Source organism: Coloeus monedula (genome assembly GCF_965178545.1).
Source record: "Coloeus monedula genome assembly, contig: HAP1_SCAFFOLD_67, whole genome shotgun sequence".
Classification (NCBI taxonomy): domain Eukaryota; kingdom Metazoa; phylum Chordata; class Aves; order Passeriformes; family Corvidae; genus Coloeus; species Coloeus monedula.
This window is the reverse complement of record NW_028120824.1, coordinates 651,749-668,607: the sequence shown is the minus strand read 5'-3', so window position 1 is coordinate 668,607 and position 16,859 is coordinate 651,749. Positions and strand designations below refer to the sequence as shown.

At 50.1% G+C, this 16,859-nt stretch overlaps 1 pseudogene across 1 annotated transcript in view; it reads left to right on the top strand.

Moving 5' to 3' along the window:
• The first annotated feature begins 6,805 nt into the window (after nucleotides 1–6,805).
• The window catches only part of LOC309585541 (epidermal growth factor receptor kinase substrate 8-like protein 2), a 76,346-nt pseudogene continuing 66,292 nt past the window's right edge, over nucleotides 6,806–16,859 (top strand). Inside the window, exon 1 of the transcript in view lies at nucleotides 6,806–6,814. The product of the transcript in view is annotated as an epidermal growth factor receptor kinase substrate 8-like protein 2 (transcript). The remainder of the gene's footprint in view (nucleotides 6,815–16,859) is intronic.

Below are 16,859 nucleotides of genomic sequence, written 5' to 3'. Positions count from 1 at the left end.
GCGGCCCCGAGCCTTCCCTCACGGCCGCCTCCCTCAGGGGCTGCCCGCCGCCACCTTGCGGCACCGGCCGCGCCCGGGCCCCGCGCGGCCACGAGGGACGGGTGGCTCAGGGGCGGGTCGGGCGCCGTACCGGCCGCGGGGAAGACTGCCGGGGGTTCTGGCGACACGGAGACTCCGGGGACAGGAGGTTCCGGGCCCGAGAGATCTCGGGGCCAGGAGACTCCCCCGATACGCTCCGTCGGGGACGATGGCGGCGTCACGGTCGCCAAGGCGAACCCCCGCCCGGCCCTCACGAACCAGCCAATCAGAATCGCTCTCCCTCCCGCGGCCTCGTCCGTCTCCTGTCCGCGCTCCTGATTGGCCGCTGCCGCCCAGCCAGGCTGGGATTGGCGGCGGGCGGCGGGAGCGCGCGGGCCGGTGCCCTTCGGGCACGTACCGTCCCTCCTGGGCGCGCGAGTCCCCCGGAGCCGCGGACGTGTCGGTGTCCCCCGTGAAGCGGCAGAAGGTGGAGTCGGCGCTGGACCAGCTCAAGCACCACACCACGGTGGTGGCGACACCGGGGACTTCAACGGTGAGAAGCGGCATGAGGGGATCCTGTCTCCGCAGCTTCTGCTTAGCCCCCTCTCCCGCCCCTCTTCACGGAGAGTGGGCGAGCCCGGCCGAAGGGGCGCGCGCTGCGGGGACCGACCCACCCTGGGGCCGGAGGGGGGGGCGAGCGGGACGGCGCTCGGTGGCGGCGCTGGGTCTCCATCCCAGGGCAGACCCCGCCGTGATTTCTCCCAGTTTGCCCTCGAGTGTGCCCTGACCACTCCGTTCAGCTCTGCGTGCTGTCAAGGAGAAGTGCCAGACTGAAGCCAGGCTCTGCTGCTCTAATTAATTTTGGGTTGTCTTCCAGTGGGCTGTCTAGATCTGGGACTTGTTTGGGGTTTTTCAGACTCACGCTTGGACGGGGCTTGGAGCAGCCTGGCCCAGTGGAAGCGAGTGGAACTGGATGAGCTTCAAGACTCCTTCCAACCCAAACCATTCCAGGATTCCATGATATGCTTAAAAACTGATTTGGGGTTGGAGAGAAAGAAGGGAAATGATGCTTTTTATTTGTTTCACTTGAGCTGTACATTGATCTTTTCCCTTTTTGCATTTCCAGGATGCAGAAAGTGAGAAGGAACTTGAGGAGATGTGCTCGGTCCAAGAGAAATAATTTTGAAAAAACTCATCTCACTGGATACTGCAGCAACAGTAAAATCCCAAATGGATTTCATGATCCTGACAATTCTGAGTGCACTTCAGGGATAAGGCACAAGATCTTACAGAAAAACAGACGCAGCAGCACAGATCCAGGAAAACATCTTGGAATTAATGGCATAAAATCGTGCTTTATTTTCCTGCATCTGTTTGATTTTTGGATCCCTAAAAATGTTACATTCCTAGCATCAGGGGTCAGGGGGTAATTTAGAGGTAGTTGGTGATAAATATTTTTGGTTAGATGTAGGGCAGATATTTATGCCTTACATAACTCTGTAATATAAATATGTATTATATATTAGGGCATATAGCTATCTATTTATATATAACCTATTTTTTATGTGTGCCCAGATATAGTTTATATCAGACACTGTGCCTGGCTGAAGGCCTTGCTACTGCGCTCCTAACTCATTCCTGAGGAAAACATCAGGCAAAAGTTGTTAGGTTTAACTGGTTCCTCTTTTCCTTAATAATTATTTTACTCAGTTGGAATAACTGAGAACAGCTGTTAGAGATGTGCAGTTCCCAGTGGGACCAAGGCACTTTTTTGCACAACGCAGAGTGGCGTTTAAGGTAGTCAGTAGTCAGAGAAGTGAGGATTAGGATTTTGAATGCTCTTGGGCAACAAGGCTGGCCAGAGATCCCTCCTAACTCACTGTGGGACAGCAAAAACCCCACAGCCAAGGGTAACCAGGGATTGTGGGGATGGAGAATTTAATGGCATCAGGTGGCAGCAGTGCCAGTTCAACTGATAAAAAAGTAAATCCACGCCTGCTCTAGAGGAGTATTGTTCCTGGACGTGTGTAAATACAGGGACACCTCTTTACTCTCAACTGAGGGAGGTTTGTGGTTGTGGTGCCAGTTTACCCTTGAGAGTTCCAGGCTTTATTTCAGCTCCCCTAGCCCGGCCTGATGTGCAGCAGTGGTGCGAGGGCCGGAGCCGTTCGCTGGCTCTGGGAACGCAGATGCCATCATGGCCCAGTGGGGGGGGGGAGCTTAGGCTGTGGTGGCAACCTCAGAAAGGGATCAGATGGCTCCTGGAACTGCCCAGAGTGCAGGAAGGGAGGGGGAACTGAACTGCTCCCACAGACCCCTGCTGGGCTATGGTTCTGGGCCAGGCCCATCAGAAAAGTGGCAGCATCAGTGGCACCTCAGTTGTTACTGTCCTTGGAGCTCTCAGGATCAGGATGAAATCATGTTCATGCACTACTGGGAAAGCAGGGAGCAGGATCAGTGCTCTAACTCTCTACACTCTCTCTCCAGGAGTGCCTTGGGTCATGGCAATTTAATGTGTGGAATAGTTTCCTGTGTCTGCCTGGGCAGCTGCAGTTATTGCACAGGCATTCAGGGCTGACAGTTCCCTGCAGGGAGAGCTCAGCACATGTGCCCAGAGGCAATCCCAGCATCTGCAAGAAAGAAAGAAGCAGCAAAAGGTGATTGCTTCTCTTTCAAAGTTATTTCAAGTGCTCACCCCCAAACCCACCTTTGCTCTTGATTCTGGCCAGGTGCATGGTGAGCAGTGGGCACAGGTCATGTCATCCATGCTGGTGTGAGTGATGCTTTCTGGGGGAAAGCAGCTGATCTCCAAAGTTCCCTTCCTGCCCTGTGCCTGATCTGCACAGGAGAAAACCTCTTCCAGGAAGGGATTGTGCTCCCTCTAATGCCATTTGCCCAGTCTGTTCCATGGGGATACTGCCAGCCTGGGGCAGCAGAGGCACACGCAGCTCTCAGCACTCTCTGCTCCAAGCACAGCTCGGGGCTCCTTTGCACACTGCCTCTGCCATGGGGGTTTTCTCCAGGAGAAGCCAAGGAATTGCTCATGGAAGGGTGCAGATTAAGTTATCCCAAAGGGAAGCAAAGAATAAATATCTCATTTTTCCATCAAAATGCTCATGCTCTTTCCTACAGATTATTTCAAGTTTTTCCCACAAGCTTTGCCCTACCCATCATCCCATTTTTACCCCAAAAAGTAATTTTCTCTGTCCTCCAGAATGTCTCAGTGTCTATCCCCAAAATTTTCACTGTGTCTCTGCAAGTGACTACCTCAGTTTACCTCATGCTGTTCATTCTCTTCCCTGGGGATTGCTTCAGATTTTCCCTCCAAGCTGTCCCTGTCTGTGCACTTCTGATTTCTTCTTTTTTACAAGCAAGTATTCATTCACTACTCTGGAGATTAGCTCCAGTTTTACCCCCCCCAAAATTGCCCTAACATTCACTAGTCATTGCCTGATTTTTACCTCACTATGTTCATTCTCTCCCCCTAGAGATAACCTCAGGTTTTACCCCCAGTATTTTCCCTACCTGCCCACTAACTATTTACTCTTTTTGACCTATAAATATTCTCTTTCTATCCTGGAGATTTCATCAAGTTTTACCCTGAAATATTTCACTATCTTTCCAGTACTGTCTCACTTTACCTCAGGATGTACGCTCTCCCTGCCACACAGGGAGAGCACCTCCAAAATTATTGCTACTTGTCCACTACTTATTACCTGATATTCACCTCAGTATGTCCATTCTCTGCCCAACAGGTCATTTTAATTTCTACCCCCCAAAACTTGTCCAACCTGTCACCTAGTGACTGCCTCAGTTTACCTCAAAAATGTTGTCTCCCCTAGAGATTACCTCAGACTTGACCCCCACATTTTTTCCCTGTCTGCAAGTTACTACCTCCATTTAACTTCAGTATGTTCATTCTCTGGACTACAGACTCAAGTTTACTCTCAATCTCCCTGCCTCTCCAACACTGATTACTTCCTTTTTACCTCAAAAGATTCATTTATTTTCTACCATGGAGGTTACATCAAGTTTCACCCCCAGAATTTACTAATACTTCCACAACTGATTCACTCAGTTTACCTCAACAAGTGTTCATTCCCTCACCTAGAGGTGACCTTGTATTTTACCCCCAAAGGTTTCCCTACCTGTGCACAACTGATTGCTATAGTTTACTTCAAAATCTTCATGCTCTCCATTACAGGTCACCTCAAGTTCACTTCAAAAGTTTTCCCTACCATTTCCATTAGTGATTATCTCAATTTTTACCTCCAATAAGTCATTCTCTACCTACAGACACTGGATAGTAAATCATACAAAGATCTAAAACACTGCACAAGAAACAGCAGAAAGTTTTCCATGAATAACACAAGTTCCTTTTTTCCCCTCCTCCGCCTAGGACTGCTACCAGGAGACAGGAGAGCTGCTATCAACACTCAAACCTCCCAAGCGTTGTTATTGCTCAGAGAGCTGCGCTGGCACTGAGCTACTCCCATGCGCCTGCAGGGCTCTGGGGAGGGGGAAGACGACCTCCCACTCCTGCCTGGAGAAATTTCAATGCCCTAAAAAGTCATTTCCCTTCTCTCTCTCTGACCCACGGCCAAAGCAGCTGTGTAGAACAACATGGACTACTCATGGAAGGGATGATTCAGTTGTGGGAAAAACGCTAAAGAAAGACTATCACCCCAAATTTCAGGGTGAAAACACACTGCTTGTTAACAGGAGCACACAAACTCATTTAAACCAGAGAGCAAACCGCACACCAGGAAAAGAGCTGAAAGATAGGCCCTGCCTTGATTGATAATTCCAAAGGAAATTCCCCACAGATCATAGGCAATTACCTATAATTTTACCTCCCTAATCACTGGATTTCTGACTTGGGTTGCTGTGGAAGTGTTTCACAGATGCCTTAAGGGGTCAGGGGCTTGGCTGGATTCTTTGTGGTTAGTCCTGACAGGCCCAGGCCAAACCCACCCACCTGCATTGCTGCTCCACCCCAAATTTGCATGAAATACTGAGAACAGGTTATAAATACTCCCCTTCCCTGTCCTTCCTGACACATCCATGGAGCAAATGTACTCTATCCATTGTTCCCAAGAGCACCTCTCCAGCCCAAATCCCAGTTTTCACCAACACAAACCAAACAGACCTAAGACAATTATTCCATCAGTGCCTGCAATTCTGAGCTCCCTGTTCCCTGCCACTCACACAGCAATCTCACCTCAGCCCAGAGACTCCCTGTCCCCAAAGGGAAACACAACCTGATAGGGCACAGCTCTGGCACCACATTTCCCCTTGTTCCTGAAAAGCCCTAGGTAAATCCAGTCCCTCAGACCTTGCATCCCTGAACACCAGGAGAGCTGGAGTTTTACCCAGATCCCAGTGCCCTGCACGGCTGCGCTGACACGAGCACAGACCGATCGCTCCGCCCAGCACCATCCCTCATTTTCCTCCCATTGCTCCCCAAGCGTCCCCAAACCACCCCAGCGTGTCTGTGCCGGGGCCAGGGCCCGCCCCAAGGCCAACCAGAGGCTGTCACCCAGCCCTGCACCAGCTCCCACCCCTGGGAGAGCTGGGAATGCACTGAGAGCTCGGCTCCCCAGTCCTCAGACACACAAATAATGCCCAACCTGCCCCTCTGGGCACAGCCAAACACCACAACTCCATCATCCCCAAGGAACTCTGGCAGTCGCCTCTTCACCTCTGCCCTTTTCCAAAGGACACAGGTAGGACTGGGCTGTCAGAAATGGTATTCCCTAGGCAGTTCATCCCAGCAGAGAGGAGAAGAGGAACCCTGTGTCCCTCTGACTGACCCCACAGCATGGGCAGGACCAGCTGGGTGCTTCGTATTCTAAATTTTAAAATGAACTGAAGAACCTGAAAGGCAAAAAACAACACACATATAAGGTTAGAGCCAGTCAACACACACAGACAGACACACTCTCAGACACCCCTTCTTCAGCTTACACGCTGACTGCAGCTCTTACTAGAAACAGTCCCCCCTAAAGAAGATGCTTTAACATCTTCTTCCATCTGCTGCTCCTTGATGTGGAACAGTAGATCCTGGGAAAATTGGTAGCATCAGTGACCATAGGGATCAAAATTTGCCTCAGGGACCTGCAAGACAGCATGAGGCAGTCTGCAAGTAGCTGACAGCTAGGAGTTATCCCCACACCAGCCCCATAAACTTTCTACCCAAAAGCCCATAGACAGGAGAGGAGAGTTCTAAAACTGTTCAAACTAGCCAGGACTGAATGTGCCAGGGCAGGGCAGCTCCAAGCATAAGTGGCACATGGACACACAGTGCATCAAATATAAGCAAAGATGACATGAAGACTTGAGATAACGCTTCAGAAGATAAATTTTTGAGACCAGGATGCTTTGAGGCGACGGAAGCTACAAAACTACTGCAGTGAGGAGGGTCTAGTACACTTCATACAGAAGTCCAAGGGAACGGCACATGAAAAAAAAGATACTACCAAAACTGAGAAGGAAGATGGATAGGAACACCTTGTGTACTTCTTCTGGTCTCAAAAAGCAAAACCATAAAGATGCCAGAATAAGCCCGATCCAGGAAAGTATGCAAGTGCTCCTGCTGCCAATATGGCCCATAACGATGCCTGTAAAGCACTGAGACATCACAAAGCCCTATGACACTGAAGACAACGGACACAGACCACATCACATAGACACAAACTGAAACTGCCCAGCAGTTTTACCTGATGGACCCAAGATTGCTAGTGCAAGATGAGTCAGAGGCTGATGACGCCAAAGGAAAGAAGGCTCTATGGCAATAGTACGTGACAGTAAAAGGTAAACTCCTTATGAGAAGTTAGTGCCAAAGCTGGTAAGAGGATGCTCAAGAAGTGCAGTAGGCCTAGAGAAGGAGGCAACGACTGCCAGCTGATACAAAGGGATCCCTAGAGAAGGATTCTGCTGCCAAAGGCAGAAGTGACATCACAAAACATGACCGACCCACAAATGGCCAAGATGCAAGATGTCCACGTGCTTGCTATGCTCAAAAGTGCTCAAAAGCGTGGCTACACTGAAGAGTAGGCACAATTTATACCATGGCAATCGTGCCAGACCCGAAGGCAGGCTCCTCGGGTGAAAAGATGGACAATGACATCGAGACTCAAAATCCAATGATGCAAAGCTCACGAGAACATGGAGATGGGTTGGAACTGCCCGGCCCGGCAAAGGCTCGAGTGATGCTGAAGAGAAACCCTCTCTCCCTTAACCTCCAAGGGGCCTGGCCCACTACAGCCCTCTCCTCTCAGCTAACTTCAAATTGCCTCCTGTGATTCCAAAGGTTTTTGCCTTCTCCCAACCAACAGTCCCCACACTTAGCTCTCTGAAGACCAGCAGACGAAATCCATCCTCAACAGAAAAGAACGCTTCAGCACCGTGGATGTCAATACATGGCCCACAGCCCACTTGGGTGGCTGCAAAAGATGGAGAATAATGACAAAATTCAGACTGTGATGACATGTCCCAGAAGTGACCCCTTGCACAATGCCTCTCTCCCTCATAACTGCTGAGGCTCATCGCTCACCGGCCGTTTCCAAACTTAGGCTCTGCACCTACTTGTGGTACCTAAGACAACAAAACAGAAACTGCGACTATTGCCCTCCAGAAGAATAAATGCACGGGCTGGGCTCCCTCTGCACCACTGGCCCAGGCTCACCTCAAATCTCCATCCGACTCCGGAGGTGGCCCGGACGATACCCGCAAAGCGAAAAGGGACACGCTTCGCATGCTGCCACGTACCTCTCACCTATCAGTCGCCCCACCTAAATGCCAACTCACCTGCTCGCCTCTGTCCCTTGGCATGCCCAGGGCAGCAGCAGCACCTGCAGAGAAGCAAAGCAATAAAACATGCTGAGAGACTGAAACCACAGCCTCCCCGCTCCAACTCAAGTACACCACACCTATAGCTTAAGCTTGCACCCACCTGGCCTCCAGCATCCCCAGGGCCGGGACACCTTCCCAGTGGACCACCTAAAATGCACAAACAAAAACGGATGCTTAGAGCTGCACCAGAAACTGATACCCAAGCAGTAACAACTCATTCTGGCCACCAGTCACCGCTCACCTCGCTCCATCAACCTCGACCACTGATCTTCAGCATTACTTCCTACAAATAAAGATGAAGAACAAAGCTGTAACATAGTCACCATTTACACTTGCCCTGCAAAGACAAACGGTGACTGACCTTCCTGTGGGAACCACCTCACCTGGTATGGGGCACTCTGCCACAGATTCAATCCATCTGCATCTGAAAGAAAGTGATGACAAAAGTCAAAGTACTGCATCATAACTTAGCAGCTCCAAACATTTTGTGTTAATCTAGAAATACCATCTTGAGTCCAACTAATCCCTACATTACAAATGTCAAGTCCCTAGGACTTATCCTATTACACCTACACCCAGACTATGTAGCAGGGCAAAGCAGCCCCAGGCCAAACACACAGACACCTGTGACACAGGAGATGACAAACAAGGGGATGCAACAAGGAAAGGAAAGTCTCAGCAAGAAGAATTACCAATGACATGACCTAGATGAAGCTCAAAGAACTCTGGCAGGAAAAGACCTTAACAGAAGGACTTATGCCAAGAACCGCAAAGATGGACGCCCGAGAATCGTACGGTTGGAATCCTCTACCTATCCTCACATTCTCCCAAGTCCTAATCTGTTATAAGGGATCGTTGCAGTGCACAGCTGTCAATACAGCTCAGAACAAGACTGTAAAAGGTGTCTGACTCAATAGTGCTAAAGAGAGATGCGATTCCGATGCATGTCCGAGCCTGCAAGTCAAAGGTTCAAGGGTACCAGCGTCGGGCCAAGGAACGCAAAGGAGCTGCTGAGGATGATGCCCAGCATTTCTGATAAGCCCCTCAAAGGGGTAAGGCAAAAGACATGTGACACAAGATGCCCACAATAGAGACACAGAACACACAATAGACAAGTGACACAACACGCACCAGGACTGCTCTGCCCTGCACACCTCAGCATTGTGATCAACAGCGAGACTTTGCCTTTACGTGGCCTAAGGGTCCCTCTCGTGGACATCCCCAACTCCAAAGCTAATTCAAAGATCCCTCCCACCAAGTCCTGACCCAGCACCCCACTCTCATCCCCCTCCCTGAGGTGTAGCCCTTGACTTAGCTCTCAGATATCCAGGGATGCAAATCCTCATCAGGTGCAAAACAAGGCCACCTCATCATCTGGGAAGTTCCTGCCCTCAGAGGGCTGTTCTCTCTCAGTCTACTACAATAAAGAAAACCAAACATCAGTGCCTGAACTCAGCAGCACATCAGCCAAAACCCAACAATTCCACTACTCACTGGCTCCTGAGAACGCCCCGGTCCTTGGCTCATACTCTGTGGCCGCACTCCAAGGCCGACGTCGCAGGGTATCCCTGGGTTAAGGGGAGACAAGGTGATGTGGCATTACTGAAACTTGAGGGGACCCTCGCTCCTCCCTCCCTCCCCGACTCTCCACAACTCCTCAGCCATTGCCAAAGGCTGCCCAGATGGCACCTTCAAACAGAAAAGGTACAGGCTTCATCGCAGAGCCCTGTAATACTTCTGGAAGGCTCACAGGGACAGGCAGCTCAAGGGTGATAAACTGGCTCCATCAGCTGGTCCATGAGGGGGTTCAGCCCCTGTAGGCATAATACAAGTGGGCCACCTAAAACACACAAATGGATGCTCAGACAATGCATGCTTTGAGCTGCCCCAGAATTTGGCACCCGAGCAATAACTGGTTGCGTCCACTGGTCACTGCTTACCTCACTCACTTGACCTTGACTGCTGATATCCAGGTTTACTTCCTAAAAATAAAGACAAAGAACAGCCCTGCAACATAACCAAAATGAAACACCACCCCTGAAAAGCTGAATGATGACCAACCTTCCCAGGGGAGAAGGGGCAAAACAAAATGGAAAGGCACATGCCCATGTAGTGTCCAAAAGGGTTGCATTGCCGAGATAGGTTCCACCTGAAAGTGCTCGACTGTGACCTCTTTCTGCAAGGGTGTCTGTCATGTTGGAGTAGCGATTTGAATGCTGCAGACCACCTGTAAAACACAAAAAAAAAAAAAAATCAAAGGCTACTTATAGTTTCATCACTAATACAACAACTCCAGTAGCATCCAGTTCTGTGCTGGAATCAATACTCATCCAGCTCATGGTCCCCCCGGTGCCAATAACCTGCTGTGCCAAGTGCTTCGCATCTTCAAAATGAAAATCCCAACAGTGAGGTAAACATAGAGCCCAAAGTCAGGCCGTAGCTTGGACTTCAGGCACTGACCCACCTCGCTGCTGTGCTCCTCTGGTCTCCTCCATTCATATCAGGTTTACATGCTCTCCCTCTGCAAAAGAATTATTTGTCAAAGTTACCCAGACAGACAGGGAAAGCTTAGCCTCTCCCAAGTTCTCATTCCTCAAAGCAAACTGCCTAGGATCCCACAGTAGTCGGCCTTAGGACAAACTACTATGAAACTGCAAGACACCACTGCACCACTCCCACATCTCCACTGAACACCACACAGACTGGCCACAGTCACTCCATCCGAGGCGTGGCTCAGGCGGCTGAGCAAAGCAAAAGGCTCCCTGTAAAGTCTCCTTTCTTCTCCACCTAACCCCCCCCCCCCCCCCAGACTACTCTACAGAGCAGAGCAATTCCAGGCTAGACACAAACTCAAACAACACATTATACTACAAGCAGTGGGACATGAAGATGATAAAAAAAGCTCTCGGCAAGAAGAACAATGGCAAGGACAGGGACGACGCCAAAAGAGACAACTGATGATATGGCAATGGTGGATGAAAGAGGCTCTAAGGAGCAGAAGAAAAGACTGGAACAGTGACCTGTTCTAAGAACTGTCAGTCACAATGATCAAGATGGCTGTGAGAGACAAGGCCACATTTAGCATGCTCCCATATCCTGACAATCTTACAAGCCCCAGGACATTACAGCTCAAGGCTGGAAAGGATGGATGGCAGTACAGCCAGGAACAAGGCCTCCAAAGAGATGCGACTCAATGCTTTCAAGATGTGATTCCAAGATGTGGCCAAGCCCACTGGTAAAAGAACAAGTGATATTGGCATCCTACCGAGAAGTACAAAAGTTCAAGAAGCTAGAGATGATGGCCAATGCTTATGATGAGCCCCTTAAGGGTAAAAGGCAGAGAGATCTGATCCAAGGGAAGCCAAAGACACAGAACACACACCGGACAAGACAACACACACTGGAACTGCTCTGCGCTGCACACCCTACAGTTGCAGTCAAAAGTAGGGCTACTCCCTTTAGCTTACCTAAGAAGCCCCTTGGAGAGCATCCCTTTCCCCTACACTACTTTTTAAATCTCTCCCAGCAATTTCCAACCCACTACCCTGCTATCATCCCTTCTCCAGGCCCTGGCCCCCAACTTAGCTTTCAGATGACCGGTGATGAGAATCCACACTGGATGCAAAGGAGTCCACCTCAGCCATCTCCAAAGGCACTGGGATCACCAGGTTGGCCTCTTAGTCAGCTATGACAAAGAAAACCAAAATCAATCCACCAGTGTAGTAGCATACAAGCCAAATCCCAACAAGTCAGCTACTAACTGGGACCCTGCTCCCGCTCCCACTCATACTTGCAGTCTTTAACTTACCCATCAGAAGCCTCCATCTCCGATGTCATCTCTGACCCAGGGTAGCTCCCTCTTGCAGCACAATGAACCTGCTGAAACATTTGGAGTGTAATACTGACACAATCTGGAATTTCAGGAAATTGCAGTGCTTCTAAGAAAAACAAGGCAAAGGAAAAAAAAATACAAAAAGCACCAAGCACCTTAACAACCTTGAACACTCGATCCAAAAATCACGAACTATGCACTCAATGCTATCTTCTTCACAGTGTCTTCAAAGCCTCTATTGCTTTAGATGCCAAAAGCACCTGCTGAAAGAAAGATGAGAAAACCTGAATGACCCCCCCTTCATGGAAATAAAAAGACACCCTCAACCCAACTAACCCCACAGAAAGAATGAGCCTCTTTTTACCCAGGGCTGGGGTTAATATACCCCTGGCCGGGCCCGCCTCTCGTTCCCACAATGCCCGGGAAAAGGGAGGAGGCAATTTTACCAGAAGGGATAAAAGCACTGGGAGGAGCTGCAGCTGTTTGGCTGCTCTGCCTTAAATTCTAGGTGACTAAAGGGCTCTGTAGATGCCTTCTGTTTCACTACAGCTGCATCCACTGAAAGGGTAAAAAAGCTTCTTGTTTTGGCAGCGTAGACACATGAGTTGCATGATTCCTTGTTAAGTTCTGTAATTGTTCATTGGTGGCTATTGAGTCACAGGACTATGGAGGGTGGAGAAGAATAGTAATAATATACATGGTGTAACTCCTGTTGGGGTCTCTAATTAGGGATGTATTCATTATAAATAAAACTGAAAAAATAATGGGCTCTCTGGCAGCAGGAAGGTTTTGTGAGTGCTGGGCTTGCTCCCTTGTGAGAGATTAGGTGCCAGTACCCAGCTAGAAGTGCCCTGAAGTACAGATTTAAATTCTTAAAATGCTGAAAAAGGGGGAGCTTCCTTCAATTGAACCCCTTAAAATGAGACACTAGGGAGTGTTTGTCTCTACTTAAATAGATGCCATAGCAATAAATGGGTTCTCTCCTCTGAATCCCCTAAAATACTGGAAAAAGAGGGGTTTTCCTTACTTCAGGTCTCTCCAGTGATGGAAAAAGGGGGATTTCTCCCTCAATTCACACCCTTATAAAGGAGGGACAACCGGGCTTTCCCCTCAATTTAAACCTTGGGATGATGAAAATGGGGGAGTTATGCTCAATTCCAATCAATAAAATAGCATTGTCAAGGTTTTCCCCTTCTATTTAAACTGGAGAATAATGGAAAATGGGGATTCCCTGTCAAGTGATACCCCTAAGAGCATGGAAAAGTCAGGGTTTTCTTCAACTGATGCCCTTAAAATTGCAGAGGAAGGGGATTCCCCCTCAATTTAAACACAGACAATTATGGAAGTTTTTTTCCCTCCGTTTAAATCCCTTTTCTCCTCATAACCCCCCTTTTTTTCTGGGGGCACTGGGGAAGGGCTACCAAGATGAAAGGGGAAAGTGGAATGTTTCCCTGGGACCCCACATGCTGCCCTGCCTGCTCAGGTGCTGCCCCTTGGCACGAGGGGTTTTCCCTGGGCATTTTCTGGGAGCAGTGCTCTGTGCCCAGGTGCCTCCGGTTGCTCCCCAGCTGCTGCCGGATGCTCCGACCATTGTCCCTGGAGGGACACTCGGGATGCCCCCATTGCCCCTCTGGACCAGCAGCTCCCTGCACAGCTGTGCCCGGGGAACCCTCGGAGAGCGGCCTCTGGCAGGAGCCGCCCCCTCCTCATCCTGGCCGCTCACACCTGGGGCTGCTGCGGGCTGTGGGGTCAGCGGCGTCGGGGGCGGGCGGGAGGCGCGTGGGCGCCGGCCAGCAGGCATCGGCGGGGACACCTCCGTGCCGCGCGCGCCGCGCCTCTCCCACGAGAGGTCCCCGCGCCCCGCGGTGCCGTGCCGGGCTCTCGTTCCCCCCCCCCCGCGCCGCCGCCGCCCCCCGCTCCCTCCGGCCCGGGGAGCTGCAGGAAAACGCAAAAGCATCGAGGAAGAGCGGGCACCGGAGCTGCCCGAGCCATCGGCTTGCCCGAAGGGCGGCGGCTGCCCGCAGCCGGGAGCAGCCACCAAGGATGGAGCTGCTGTTTGCCGGGAGGTGAGAGCTGGGGGCAGCCGGAGCCGGAGGCAGGCTTTCCCCGGGAGGTGAGAGCTGGGGACAGCCGGAGCCGGAGGCAGGCTTTCCCCGGGAGGTGAGAGCTGGGGGCAGCCGGAGCCGGAGGCAGGCTTTCCCCGGGAGGTGAGAGCTGGGGACAGCCGGAGCCGGAGGCAGGCTTTCCCCGGGAGGTGGGAGCTGGGGGCAGCCGGAGCCGGAGGCAGGCTTTCCCCGGGAGGTGGGAGCTGGGGGCAGCCGGAGCCGGAGGCAGGCTTTCCCCGGGAGGTGGGAGCTGGGGGCAGCCGGAGCCGGAGGCAGGCTTTCCCCGGGAGGTGAGAGCTGGGGGCAGCCGGAGCCGGAGGCAGGCTTTCCCCGGGAGGTGAGAGCTGGGGGCAGCCGGAGCCGGAGGCAGGCTTTCCCCGGCAGGAGGGGCCGGGAGGATTTCAGCTCGCAGCGGCTCTCGGTGGGTGCTGGATGGAGCCCGGGCTGAGCCAGGTGGCCGGTGCGGGTGCTGTTCCTGTCCCCAGGCGCCGATGAAATGGCAGCTCGGAGCAGCCTCATGTGTCTGTGTGGAAGCAGCTCCGATGCTGGCAGCCAAATCAAATCAAATTGCTGTCAGATTTGTATTAAATGTGGTGTTTAAATCTGGGACTGCTCAGCTCCCCGGGTGGGAAAGTGCTTGGAGTAGCCAAGCTGAGCCGTTGTTGAGAATTCCAAACATTGTGTCTTTACTCTCCTTAATACAGCGTTTAAATAATTGATACTTGATGGAGACAGTATCAGGGGGATTTGTTAGAGGGGCAGGGATGTTTTTTCACCTGGCAGTGTGTCGCGATAGTCAAGACTCCTTATGTCAAAATTAATTGATCTTCCTTCTTTTCCTTTTTTTTCCTTTCTAGGTTGTGGCTGAGTGGGAAGAATATTTCGGATAAAGAAATGAAATGCACGAGGGAAGCTTCGTGTTCCCGTCGGGATGCTTTGGGCACGTGCAGCTTCTGAGCTGCACCAAAAATTGAGGCTCCCACAGAAGCTTCCTGGTAAGCCTGAGTGGGTTTACTGCATGGGGGTTCCAGTCACTGCTGGACACACTCTGAAGTCCTGGGAAAACATGGAACAATAGCTCTGAGTGGAAAAAATATATGCTCAGCATTCTCTAGGGAAAATTATAGTTGGCCTGTAAGTGTACCCCCACGTCTGCATTGGTTAAAAAGTCAGTCCCACACACTTTCCTGGCTGGTGTGAAGTTGTATAGTTCATCAGATCTGATCCAGTGTGTAAAGAAATGTTTACTGTGGACTTTCAGGAGATTATCAGCAGTCCTGGGAGGCTGCTGAACTTGATCTCCCTGGATTGACAGAATGAATCCACATAGGATGCAGAGCAGGATGTGGTTTCTCAAACAGAATAGTGACATTCTCGAAGGAGGCTACAAGCAAAGGGAATCTTAATTTTAGTTATTGAACACAGAAACATTTATATCTGCTTATGCAACTCTTAGAAGGGAAGAAGAACATGGCCATTCTGTGCAGTCCTTTGTGGAAGTGTACTGGCTCAAATTGTCTTTCAAACAGCCAAGTGGCACCGGGTGTCACCTGGAAAAATTAAGTACTGGGGACACTTTACACTCATAAATGGCCTGACCTTGTGTACATGGAAATCAAGGGACTTCTGTAATGTTAGAATGGGTCTCAAATGATGGGTTTTTGCAGATTAGCAATCTATCCAAGGAATGATATCATAAAATTTTGTCTAGCAAAACCTGCTGCCAACATTTAAAAATATCTACCAAATGCTATTCCCGTTAAAACAGTCTTGTTAAAATTGTCTGTTCCAAACAGAACAAGATTTTACTGTTCTTGGTGATGTCGTTTTCCTCCTCAGATTTCTGTGAAAGCATGTGTTTCACAAGGCATATCAAAGTTGTCTCATGGGCAAAAACATGTAAACATCAAGCGTGTCATTTTCTTGAAATCCCCTGTAAAATGGCTCGCCACGCTGCCTTTAACCATTCAGAAGCATAAGAGGAAAAAAGGAATTTGCAGGCACTCCAAGGCTGGGTCTGTGGGAGATCTGAGATGAGCCTGTGGCTCTGCAGTCACCCATCAAGAAGTCACCCAAATGTGCTTTTTATCTTGCAGTTTCCACATTTGGGAGGCAACTACTGCGTAAAGGATCTGGGTTCTGCTAATGAAAAATATATCACAAGGTCCGTGTGTGGCTGGGTTGGTTCCATAGTTCCAGCCATACCTGCTGTTGTGATACATAATCCCAGTTCATACTCCTGGGAAGAGTTTCCTGCAGCAGTGCAGGTGGGAAGTTTCTCTCTTGCACTGGCTCCACATTGAGCTCTTTCTTCTTAATGCAGCCAGTGCACTGAAGGAGGACAAGCTCGCTTCTTCCTTGCCTGGTTGTTCAGGGTGAATCATTAACCAAGCACTTGAGTGACAAACCAAAATTGTTTGTTGAGTGCCTTCTGCAGTCTGCACGGACAGTTTGCCTTCTGCAGGAGGTACGGTTTTCTTCTCTCACGGAATGAAAGCACCACAGACCCCCTCTGCTCGCCGCTGTGCTTTAACCAGACCTGAAGTATGTACATAATAATACATAGATCTATATCTATCTACGTACATATATGTACTGAAGTATATAATCTATCTATCTATAGAACTTCTTTATATGTATAGAAGTTCTGTGTTGCTCCTGCTTTATGCATGAGGAAAGGGCATACATATAATGAAGAAAGAAGTTAACTTTTCCTTGTACTCTTCCTTTGTAGCCTGTTGAGGCTTTTGGTGAGAGGAATTATAATCTTTTTCCTAGCAGCACTTAATGAACTGAAATCATTCTCCAGGATGATGATGACATGCCAGTTCTCGGTATATGGATATGAGTCCTGAGATCCCACACACGGATACACAGAAGGACTGCATAATGTGCTGAAGATGGGGAGAAGGTATGCTTGGGTGAAAGGTGGGACTGTTTCTTCTAATGGCTGCTTACATCCAACAGCAAATACTGATTTCTCCCTTTTTAATGCAAGAGCATTTATCTGCCAGTGTTCAAACTGCATTTCCATGACATAAGAAGAGTTG